We start from the raw sequence: 12,414 nt of genomic DNA on the forward strand, positions 1-12,414 counted from the left end.
AAGATTTTTAATTTTTTTATTGGTTGATCAGAACACAGACCACTTTTTTTAAGAAACCATGTTTCTTCAATTTGTCCTTGAGGTCAGAAAGGGGTGATCATGACCCTTATAGAGCTTGCAAATATTATTTGTTAATACTTAATATATTTTTAGAAATGAAACTTGTTGGGGATCTCTGGGTGGCTCAGCAGTTTGGCACCTGCCTTTGATTCAGGGCCTGATCCTGGAGACCCGGGATCCAGTCCCATGTCGGGCTCCCTGCACGGAGCCTCCTTCTCCCTCTGCCTGTGTCTCTGCCTCTCTCTTTCTCTGCATCTCTCATGAATAAATAAATCTTTAAAAAAATGAAACTTGTTAAATCTTAAAAATTGAATTCTCTCTCTCTCTCTCTCTCTCTCTCTCTCTCACACACACACACACACACATTTTCCTCCCTTTCTTGAAAATTAACATTTAGTGAGACTAAGCCTTCATTCCTACAAATGAGGTAGCAAATGGAGTCATTTGATGGGGGCTACTAGAGTACCTTAAACTTTGTTTTATCTTACACCTAGTTTATAGTTTTCTAGTTTGAATTTTGGGTATTGTATGAAAACATACATTTGGAAAACTTTGTCAGGTTGGGTGTATTCTGCAAAGATTAAAGGTGAGAGAGGTGTTTGAAGATACTTGATGGATGTGAGGGTGATGAATTTGAAATTGTCATTGGAAAAATGGGAAGAGGACTATTCATTGTAGAAGTGGAAGAGATTTTATAGAATCATTGTTATATATATTAGAAAACCTGACTGCTGTTTTGTAAGTGGTGTTTTTCTGATCCTTGTGATGTATTTGTTTATCATATTATTCTTTCTAGTAGTATTTGCCTTGAAACCTAAACACTGCATGCACTATTTTTTTAGAGGTGAAACATGTTTGGATTACAAATGAGATAGCAGGAATAGAGTCCCTATCGTTCTAGTAGGCTTGGATATCCACCCCTTGTCTTCTGTTGTGTGTAAATCCTCTGCAGGATTTCATTTCCTCTTTAACTATTGGTTGTTTCATTGGGCTAGAAAAAATATTATCAGTCTTATATTTCAGAAGCCAAGCAAAAAAGTAAAAAACACTTAGGTTGTGTTGTGGAGTGTGGGTTAGAGGGAATTAAGATGAGGAAAATTGTGTATTAGTAAGAACTTTAAAGCTGAGTGTCAAGGGAGAGGTGTGGACACGATATATACGTTTGGGAATCATTAGCAACAAGTAGAGGTTAATGTTGGAAGTAGAGTGCAGTTAAGACAGAAGAGTAGAATGAAGTCTTCGGAAAGATGACATTGAGGAAGATGACATTTGAGAATAGGAAGTAGCAGACACCAAAAAAAAAAAAAAAAGTCTGGGAGGCAGGAGAGGAATCCAGAAAGAGGGGTGTCATGTAAGCCAAAGGGAGAGTTTTAAGAAGGAAGGAGTGAAAAATAAGCTAAGTGAATGAGAGAAGTTAAGCAAACCAAGAATTAAGAATTGACATTTGGATTTGCCAGCTAGGAGGTGATTCCTATGCTGATTATAAAATGTTTAAATTCCAGGATTCAGTAAGCCTTTGACCATCTGTGTGAATTTGTTAATGTGAAAAGAATAAGGTTTTGTTTATTCTGATCCCAACAAAATATTTTTGTCATGTAATGGCATCATGGGAAAAAAAAGGAAAACAAAAATTTGTTGATAAAAAGAAATAATCAAATGAAAAAAATAAACTAATGATACTTTCAGTGAATATATAGTTATCATCTAAACTGGGATACTTTTTTTTTTAAAACTGGAATACTTTTAAGAAGGAAAGGGCTAACTATGAATAATTATAGTAAGTATGAAGCTCATCTATCCCAGGTAATCAAGGAGGAATGCTCACCCTGAATATAGTTCATATTTATTGAGTGCTGTGTGCTAGACACTGAGATGAGTTCTTTACCAGTTTATTTGATTTAATGACTAAGAGTTTTGGTTGCCAATATTAATTATACTTTTTTTGTATATACTGAATTTACTGACAAACATGCTATGTATAATTTTGATGACCTAATGGAGCTTAGTTCTTTATTTTTATAAAACCCAAAGGTTGGCACCTACTGTATAATAAATTATGTCCTAGGGAATGGAGAAATGAAGATGATTAATACATGGTTCTCATTTTAATGATGTACCAGTATATCTGAGAAAATCTGAGAATAAAATTTCAGCACAATATGGTAAAGTGTTTTGATGATAGTGTAGTTTGTGAAGGCCACAACTTGTATTTTATACATTATGTCCTGTCTTTTTTAGGGTTAAGTTTATAATGTATTTGAACTTTGTAAGGAAGAGTTTGATTTTTGTAAAAAAAGAAATGGAAAAGACAAGATATAGCTAATTGTATATATAAGTGGGGTTTTCCCTATTGCAAAAGTATATTCTGTGTAAGTGCACACATGTGTATGTGTGTGTGTGTGTGTGAGAGAGAGAGATCAGTTCTATATCACAAAGGGATACATTTCCATATCTATAATGTAATTTTAGCCACACTCAAGCTATATTCTGTGAAGGGTCTGGCATATTTCTCTGACACATCTGGTAGATATGTGTGGCATTAATTAGCATAGGTATTGCTATAAATGACATGTCAGTCCAGGACAACAAAAAGTATTTGTTACTGATGTCAATCATTCATCCTTTGTCATTTCAAAAGGCTTCCCTAAAGGAATGCACGTTGATCTTCGCTGATCCAAAGTACAGCAAAATAATTTCTGTGTTCTAGAAACAAAAGTGGAACTACTACCTATGTTTGAAAAGGCATTTGGAGATACTCATACAGAAAGTGCACGTTTACAAATTTGAGTAGTAAGACTGTTAAGTTAGGCCAAGATTAATTGAATCTCTTGAAAAGAAAACAGCAGTCGTCTGTAATCCTAAAATCTAGTCTTGAGTGTTTTCTTCCTCAAAGCCTTAATTTTTTGGTAGACTAATTTGTGCTTTTGTTTCACCTTGAAATAATTTTGAGGTATGCTAGGTAAATGATTGAAAGTATCCCTTATGATGGCTAAAAACAAAGGTGATCACACAAGTATCAATCTGTGATTATATTGATGGCTTAAAGAGATACTCTTCTGTCTGCATGTACCTAGTTTTGGTATTTGGCTATTTTGATATAGATATTGATTGACTTTGTTTAGTATAATGCCATTATGTGTATCTTCTTCTAATACCGGTCAAAAGTGTAATACTCTTATATTTCTGAGCAAAAACTGGCTTTAAAAGACATATTTCCCCAAAACATCTATATTTTATTTCCAATTTTTCTCCAGAAGCTCCCCCTACGTTCTAATGTATTATTTAATGGAAGCAATATGAATGACTTTAAGATAAGGCAAGAGAGTGTGATCTAGGGTATGGCAAAAGTTGAAGACATTTATCTTAATATTTCATTTTAATGAGGCAGAAAATATCCATTATTAGAAAACTATAATTTGGTAAAATTTGTAGAATACAATTAATTCTTTTAAAATTATGAATGTTCATACCACCAAAGGGCGGATAATCATACATCACATTTTTGTGTCCTTGTAAAGGTAGTATGTGTTACATTTTTACATCTTATAGACTTGCTAGAGAATTAATATGAAAGGGATTTAGGATGTACCCATGTTATATGATCAACATGCTTTGTTTGAATAGCAGTTCCTAACCTTTGTACCATCTTTAAAATTTTTACTCCAGCTCTCTTGCCCTGCCTACAGATCCTCTGCTATCTGTTTCTAGTCTGTCTCACACTCTTGAAATCATCTTTTTTTATTATTCCATTAAAATTTTTAAAAATGGATTTTCCTTTACACTTTTCTAATCATCCTGTAATTCTTTAGCTCTAAGACATTAAAATGAATGAGTAAAAATATTTGATACCTAATCGTGTCTGCCAGTCCATTCAAACTCATGGATTTGCAAAATTATGTTAAAGTCTTTTAAAAATACATTTGAGTAGGCTTTTGTAGTCATTTGGATTTTGAATATTAATTTTCTCTTGCTATGCTGCTTAGCCATAAAAATGGAAAAGAGATAGATGTGGGTTTCTTTTAGTGGTGTTAATTTAAAGTACTTGATTTATTTATTATAATATTCAACAATGGCAATTCCTATTTTCTCTGTTCACATCAGATCCAACAGAAAATAATGAGAAGCCCCCACCCACCAGCACAGTAAGAAAAAGTTTGATGCATTTTGTAATAATTGATTAAAAGTATAATTTCCCCCTAGATCAAACAAATAATAGAAGTCTGTTGAAGCTTTGTCCTGACCTATTCTGGAAGTAGAAGAATACCCTGGAGAAAGGAGCATTGTAAGCACAAAGAATAAGACTCCTCAATCCTGGGAGAGAGAATTAAAGTCTAGCCCTCCAAATGTAAGTCATCTGTACTCTATATTTTCCATCTCTCAGTTTTGTGGCTATTCAGGTATTAGTAGAAAAATATGTGATAAAAATATTTGGATTTTTTTTTGTACAAAACATACAGGTGTTTTGGTTGGTAACTTTAAATTCCTATCCCTGTTAACATTTTCTAAATAGTAACATGAGGTAATGCCTTGCAATAATAATATTTAATGCAAAATGGATTATTTTTAATTTTATCTTTTGGCAGAGAACTATTAAGAATTTTGAAAGTATTCTTATGGAAAGTAGGTAACTTCCTTTGATTTAATATCTGCAGTTGTGCCGTAATAATCTCTTTTTGCTCTAAACTTTAGTTCTTTCTTTTTCTTTTATATTTCTTTATATCTGAGAATAAGACTATCTTAATATATCTATTTAAATCCACCTTCCAGTAAGAGAGACATTAAGTCCTTTTTTTCACTTTGCATGGTGAAACTGAATTGGAATGAATTTGTATCCATAATCCACTATAAAAATATATAAATTTTGTCAGCTCAGTGTACTGGAAAGACTGATTCCCTATCTTGTTAGGAAGTACTTAGAAGATGTGTTTTCATGATTGTATAGGAAGACAGAATTCAGTTGCTGTTTAGAAATTGGTAGAAAGAATGATGATTAAAGGCAATATTATTTTAGGAAAATTATTTGGGAGAAATTTCTTGTCAATTACTACTTTTATCTGAAAAGTTACTTAGTGCATCATCCTTATGATAAGGCACTTGGTATGTGACATAATGGCTTAACTGCCAGAAACTTGACTTTTGCTTAACAGTTGATAACCCTTCTCATTCTTCAGTGAAAGAGCTCAGTGAAGAGTATTGTTTTGATTTTTAAAAGTCTGAACCATGAAAATCAATACTTATTAGAGCTAAATTCAACCAAATTATACAATTCCCACCCCAATTACCTTAAAAATTGAAAGATGAATTTTTGTATATTTTGAATGTGATTCTTACTGATGTAGCATCTGACAAAGTTGTCCAAGTAGTCTATAGTAAGAAATCTTCATAATTTCTAGGTTCATATTTAATTTTGTTATTTAGAACATCTGATAGAACCTTGAGCACTGTGGCCATTCCCAACAGTCTGTAATTGTGAGTTAGGATTTTTGAATTTAGCAGAAACCATGTATAAAAAAAAGAAACTTTTTTTGGTTATGGTCTTAGATATTTAGTTCTAAATTTTTCTATCATTGAACATTACAAACATTATTTTTCCTTTCACTGACATGAAACAATTGCTCCTCATTTACAACTTTAATATATGTTATTGAAAAGTATGATGAAAATTTTAAAAAGTTATTTAAATTTGATGAGTGAGTAGTGAACTCATATTTACATGTTTGAGGTTGATGAAGGATTGAAAAATATTATTGTTTACAGAAAACTTTTGCTGATCCTCTTGCTCTCCAGCAATGAAAATAGATAAAGTATAGCAATGATAACTTGGTTAAATCCCATAAGCATAATGTTGAGTAAAAAAATCTAAACATAAAAAGAATAATGTCTTCTTTATGAAATTCCAAAACTAGACCTACAGGGCTTAAGGATGTAAGAAGTGGTTACAACAAATTAAAGATAATAGTTATATTCTAAGTAGGTGATAGAAATTGGGATGTAGGGGCACCTGGGTGGCTCAGTGGTTGAACGTCTGCCTTTGGCTTCGGTCATGATCCTGGGGTCCTGGGATCGAGTCCCACATCAGGCTCCCCATCCTCAGGGAGCCTGCTTCTCCCTCTACCTATGTGTCTGCCTCTTTCTCTATGTCTCTCATGATTTAAAAAAAAAAAAAAAGAAAAATCTTTAAAAGATTGGGATAGGATTTCTAGGAGCTTCTGGTGTGTCAGCTACATTCTGTTCTTTTACTAGGCTGGTAGCTGTATGGATATTTATGCTATGTAAAGCCATTATGAAAAGCTATGTATGTCTCTGCTAAGATAAGCTACAAGGCAAGGATGTCCTTACCATTCCTATTTAATATTATACTGGAAATCCTTGCTAAGGTAGTAAGATAAGAAAAGTAGATAAAAGGCATACAGATTAGGAAGGAAAAAATACAACTGTCTATTTGCAGATAACATGATTGTCTATATAGAAGATCTTAAAGAATCAACCAAAGAAAACCTCCTGTAACTAATAAACGATTTTAACAAGGTTACAGAAAACAAGATTAATATACAAGTCACTTGCTTTTCTATGTACCAGCAATGAACAAATGGGATTTGAAATTAAAAATACAGTACCATTATATTAGCACCAACAAAATCCTAAAACCCAGGTATAGATCTAACTATTAACTAACTATATATATAAATTAAAATTTGGAAAACTACAAAATTCTGAATCAAGAAAATCAAAGATCTAAATAAATGGGGAGATATTCCATGTCCCTTGAAAAACATACACAATACTTGGTTATAATGTCATGTCTTCCTTCCTTGATCTATATATTCAACACAATTCCAATGAAATCCCAAGTTATTTTGTGAATACTGATCAGTTCATCAGTATTTTTAAGTTCACATGAAAAGACCAAAGACCCAAAATAGCCAATATAATATTGAATAAGAGCAAAATTAGAGGACTACACTCCCTGACTGCAAGACTTTTTATAAAGCTACAGTAATCAGGATAGTATGATATCAGTGAAAGAATGGATCGATCATTGGAACATAATAGCCCAAAAATCAGACCCCATATAATCAACTAATACTTGACAAAATTACAAAGGCAATTCAGTGGGAAAGGACAGTTTTTTCAAAAGTGATACTGGAACAACTGGACATTCATATAAAAAAAATCAAGTCTCAAACCTTATACCTTTTACAAAAATTAATTCAGAGTGGGTCATAGAGCTAACTATAAAATGCAACATTATAAAACTGCTGGAAGATAACATAGAAGAAAATCTAAGTGGCCTTGGGTTTGGATATGATTTTTTTAGATAAAATGGCAAAGCACAATTCATGAAAGAAAAAATTACAGAATTGGACTTCATTAAAATGAAAAACTTGCACTCTGGGGAAAATACTGTTAGGAGAATGAAAAGACAAGTCTTTTAGAGTGGAAGAAAATATTTATGAAGCACGTGTCTGATAAAAGATTTGTATCTGGGATCCCTGGGTGGCTCAGCAGTTTAGCGCCTACCTTTGGCCCAGGGAGTGATCCTGAAGTCCTGGGATCGAGTCCCACATCGGACTCCCAGTATGGAGGCTACTTCTCTCTCTGCCTGTGTCTCTGCCTCTCTCTCTCTCTCTCTCGAATAAATAAATAAAATCTTTAAAAAAACAGAGTTGTATCTAACATACACAGAAAACTCAAGAAAGCACACAATCCAGTTAAAAAGTGAACAAGAGCTTTAAGCAGAGCTAGTGAAAGAAGATATAGAGATGGCAAATAAGCATATAAAAGGTGCTTAATATTTATTTCATTAGGGAATTGCAAATTAAAACAATGAGACACCACTCTGTACCTATTAGAATGGCTAAAATCCAAAACACTGACAATACCAAATGCTGTCAAGTATGTAGAGCAGCAAGGATTCTCATTGGTAGGAATGCAAAGTGATATAGCCACTGTGGAAAATAGTCTGGCAGTTTATTACAAAGCTAAACATACATATAATACCATACAATCTAGCTATTGCATTATTCAGTAATTACCCAAATGAGTTGAAAACATATGTCCACATAAAAATTTGCACAAGACTGTTTATAGAAGAGTATTCATAATTGGCCAAACTTGAAAGCAACTGGGATGTCCTTCAAAAGGTGAATGGATAAACTAGCTGTGATACATATATTCAATGGTCTATTCAATGATAAAGAGAAATGACTTATGAAGCCACAAAAAGACGTGGAGGGAACATAAATGAATGTTAATGAATGAAGCCATCTGAAAGGGCTGTGTGCTGTATGATTCCAATTTTATGACATTCTGGAAAAGGCAAAACTATGGAGCTCATAAAAAGATCAGTGGTTACCAGAGTTGAGGGAAGGGACTTATGAACTGGATTCTTATTTTTTTTATTTTAATTTTTTTGAATAGGTGGATCTTTAGTGAAACAATTCTCTATAGTAATGTAATGGTGTACCAGATTAATGCAAGATATTAATAATAAAAACGTTATGTATTCTAGAGATAGAGAAGAGAATAAGTGGGAACTCTATACTTTCTGCTATTTCTCTGTGATTATACAACTGCTCTAAAAAGTAGAATCTTTTAGATAATTCTTTTGCAAGTCTAGTGTAATTAAAAAGTCTCAATGATTCTGTTAATTAGAATTCTGAGAAAAAGTGAGATAATTTCAGATTTGATCTTATCTACACTGACTATTCAAAGTTAAAATGATATCATTTAAAATCAGTATTTTGTAATCTCACAAAGCATGTGTTTTATTTGGGGAAAGTGCTAATGTCCATAAAGGCGGTATTCTACACTTAAATATACTTAGTAACTTTTTATGACAATTTATTTATGTAGCATAAACTTGTCTTTATTTTAATACAGATGTTTCAGTTTTGATTTTAAAAATAATTACTTTTGGGGATCCCTGGGTAGCTCAGTGGTTTAGCGCCTGCCTTTGGCCCAGGGCGTGATCCTGGAATCCCGAGATCGAGTCCCGCGTCGGCCTCCCTACAAGGGAGCCTGCTTCTCCCTCTGCCGGTGTCTCTGCCTCTCTCTCTCTCTCTCTCTCTCTCTCTCTCTCTGTCTATCATAAATAAATAAAAATCTTTAAAAAATAAAATAGATAATTTTTTCAGTACTATAAGGCAGACTCATTCTGTAATAATAAAATACTCATCTTTATTGAGTTGTTCATAGCTTCTTTCCTTAAATTTTAATACATTTTATGGAGTGGTCTGTCATCCTCAGAAATACTTTTTTACTTAAGCGGGACTTTGATTTGTTAATCTTAACATTAGTATGTTGTAAAAGAAATGGAAAACACAGATGCTCTTTGTATTCCTTTTTTGAATACAAATTTTCAAATACAGATTCAGTTTAAAAGTACCAGATATGGACTTCCCCTAGTCCCTTTTAAATTTTTCTTTCCTTTCTTCTTTCTTCCCCTCTTCCTCTTTGCCTTTCTACTTTCTCCTCTCTCTCTCAGTATATTCTACTGTTTAATTATCTAAGAAGTGAATATAATCTTATTTAACTAGCTGACATTAACAGAAACTAGGAATTTATTATTCATAAAAATGAAATAGAAAAATCCCCCTTTTCTTCAGATTCTGGATATAGCTAGGCTCAACACAAATGTCTAGGGAGAATGCATCTGTTGCTATTGCATTTTTTTTGTTTCTCTGAAAACTTGGCATTTGTAATATATCTATGATTTTGATTTGTCTTGGCCAAAACCCAGATTACCAAGGAATTACATTTTGAACATATTCAACTAAGAATTATCTTTGTAGCAACTTTTCCTTTGCCATATTGAAATTTTGGGAATAAAATCAGATTTTGTTTCAGATACCAGCTATGTTCCTTCATAGTGCCAGAGTGATTTTTTTTATGTTAAAGAGATACAAAGCAATACTTAAAATCTAAAACTTATTTTAAGCATATCATGTCGGAAAGAGTCCCATTTTTGCATTTGACAGACCTGGGTTCAAATGTTTGCTCTGCCATGCAATTTTTATATTAATGTTGGGTAAGTTTAGTATGTAAGAAAATAATAATAATAATAATTTCCTGGGGACACCTGGGTGGCTCAGAGGTTTAACACCTGCTTTCGGCCCAGGGCGTAATCCTGGAGTCCCGGAATCGAGTCCCACATTGGGCTCCCTGCATGGAGCCTGCTTCTCCCTCTGCCTGTGTCTCCACCTCTCTCTCTCTCTGTGTCTGATGAATAAATAAATAAAATCCTAAAAAAAAATAATAATTTCCTTATAGGATTAGACGAAGATTAAATCATCAAACACAAAAAATACCTGGCACATAGCAGGTGCTTAATTAATGGTAGTGGCCCATCTCTTGCTTACTTTCTATGTATGTAGAAATACATGTATGAAAAATGTGTATGTTTATATGTTTGTGTTTACATAGGTATATGTATATTTATCTTTTTGTTTCTCTTTCTCTTTTTCTCTCTCTGTATCCATCTATGTACCTCTGTCTCTATCTATATATACAGCAATGTGCAATATGTAGTCATTCATTCCAGTTGTTCTGAACCGGAGGATTCTTCTGGAAAGGATACAGTTCTGGAATTTAGGAAATAGGAACTCTGTCACCACGTGGAAATATTTAAAGACTTATTATTTCTTTGTGCCCTAGTATTTCCATAACGTTATATTAATCTATATGTTTATAAATGTTCAAAAGAAGATCTAAAGAATATGTTTGCTTTATAAATTCCCAGCACACAACAGAAGTATTCTCTTTTGATCTCAAGACAAAAAATACAAGTTGGGAGTTGAGTCTTTCTGAAAAATTGACATTTGTTATGATTTAGTTTTCACTAAATAGCAAGGCACTAGTTTCTTGGGGGCAGCTTTGTACAACTGTCTCCATTACTGATTTGAATCTTTGTAGCATAGGAAATTCAACAAAATCAAGTGTCAATACTCCATGTTCTCTTACAGTAATGTACAAAATGGTGAAGGCGAAACTTCTTGTTAAACCCAAAGTAGATAGTAGCCTCCAAATCTATTTGAAAGAACAGTTAGTTACACATTGAACCTACTTCCAAGTTAGTGATGCAAAATTATATCTGGGACAAGAGCCTTAGTATTCTTGGGATGAATACCTTCTTTTAGTGCATCTATCAATGATCTAGTTTTGTGGAGTTAGCAATTCTACTCATGTGTCTATTGCTCATGTGTCCTATTTGATTATAGCCCTGTGGGACAACATAAAGGAGCAACAAAGTGGTCTTGGATCAAGTATCCAAGAATGGTTTGAAGGTGTATGTTCTCCACAGATAGGATTTAAGGTCATTTCTCCTGAACTCTTGAAAAAAAATGCTTAATGATTTAATTATTGTACAACTTAAAAGACCCAAATTTTCTTTTGGTAAATCAGATTATACCATTTTTCCCCCATATATGAGCCATATTTTAGGTTTGTCCAAAAGGCATTACATTTACAAGACTTGAAACCTTTGCCTAAAGTAAACATCCATCAGCAGTCTCAGATAACTCGAGCTATGTGAAAACATTTGTTAATCTGTTGATCTGGGCAAATTTGTTAAGAATGTTTTTCACTAAAACATATTTTATATATTCTCTTTTCTTCAGGATCTAAAATGATAGCTTTAAGATTTTTATTTTAACATATTACAAAAGTGATAGTTTAAGACTTTTATTTTAAAATATTGTAAACATTCATAAAATAACAAACAGGCAGCCAAATATCGAAATTTGACATATTAATATTTTTTCTTTAGATTTCTCTTTTTAAGAAATACAATACCACAAATATAGTAAAAGCTATATACTTTCATCCTGTTCCTTTTTCTCTCTCTAAAGATATTTACTGCACTGAAGTTGGTATTTATATTCTTACACTTTATTTTCTTTTTTGTTTTTAAGGTGTTTTTGTTTTGTTTTGAGAGAGAGAGAGAGAGAGAGAGAGAGAGAGAGAGGAGGGGGGCAGTGGGAGAGAGAGAATCTCAAGCAGACTCCACGCTGAGTACAAAGCCAGATGGGGGCTCCATCTCACAACCCTGAGATCATGACCTGAGCTGAAATTAAGAGTTGGCTGCTTAACCCTCGGAGCCACTCAGGTGACCCACACTTTTGGCTTTTTTGTGATTTTAAAATTTATGCAGCCGGCATCATATCAAGTCTGTTCTTCTAAAAAATTTTTTCTTTTAAAATTATATTTAGGAGATATATGCACGCCGATACACAGATCTGACTTTTTGGCTTTTTAAAGTAAGCTTTTATTGATATATATATTGTACATTTATGATTTTTGCAATTGTATATAAAAACTATAAAAATCATAAATTACATCTTGATTAATTTTCAC

General features: G+C 32.9%; 1 protein-coding gene across 36 annotated transcripts in view; it reads left to right on the plus strand.

Moving 5' to 3' along the window:
- Nucleotides 1-12,414, plus strand: part of FOXP2 (forkhead box P2) — a 553,446-nt gene that overhangs the window by 63,706 nt on the left and 477,326 nt on the right. For 12 of the 36 annotated variants that reach the window (XM_072764793.1, XM_072764792.1, XM_072764808.1 and 9 more), the window contains exon 2: nucleotides 4,261-4,405. The exons of the other annotated variants lie outside the window; for them this stretch is intronic. The gene's annotated coding sequence lies outside the window, so the exon portion shown is untranslated. The remainder of the gene's footprint in view (nucleotides 1-4,260; nucleotides 4,406-12,414) is intronic. 36 annotated transcript variants of the gene reach the window in all.

The sequence above is a fragment of the Vulpes vulpes genome, chromosome 7 (genome assembly GCF_048418805.1).
Source record: "Vulpes vulpes isolate BD-2025 chromosome 7, VulVul3, whole genome shotgun sequence".
Taxonomy (NCBI): domain Eukaryota; kingdom Metazoa; phylum Chordata; class Mammalia; order Carnivora; family Canidae; genus Vulpes; species Vulpes vulpes.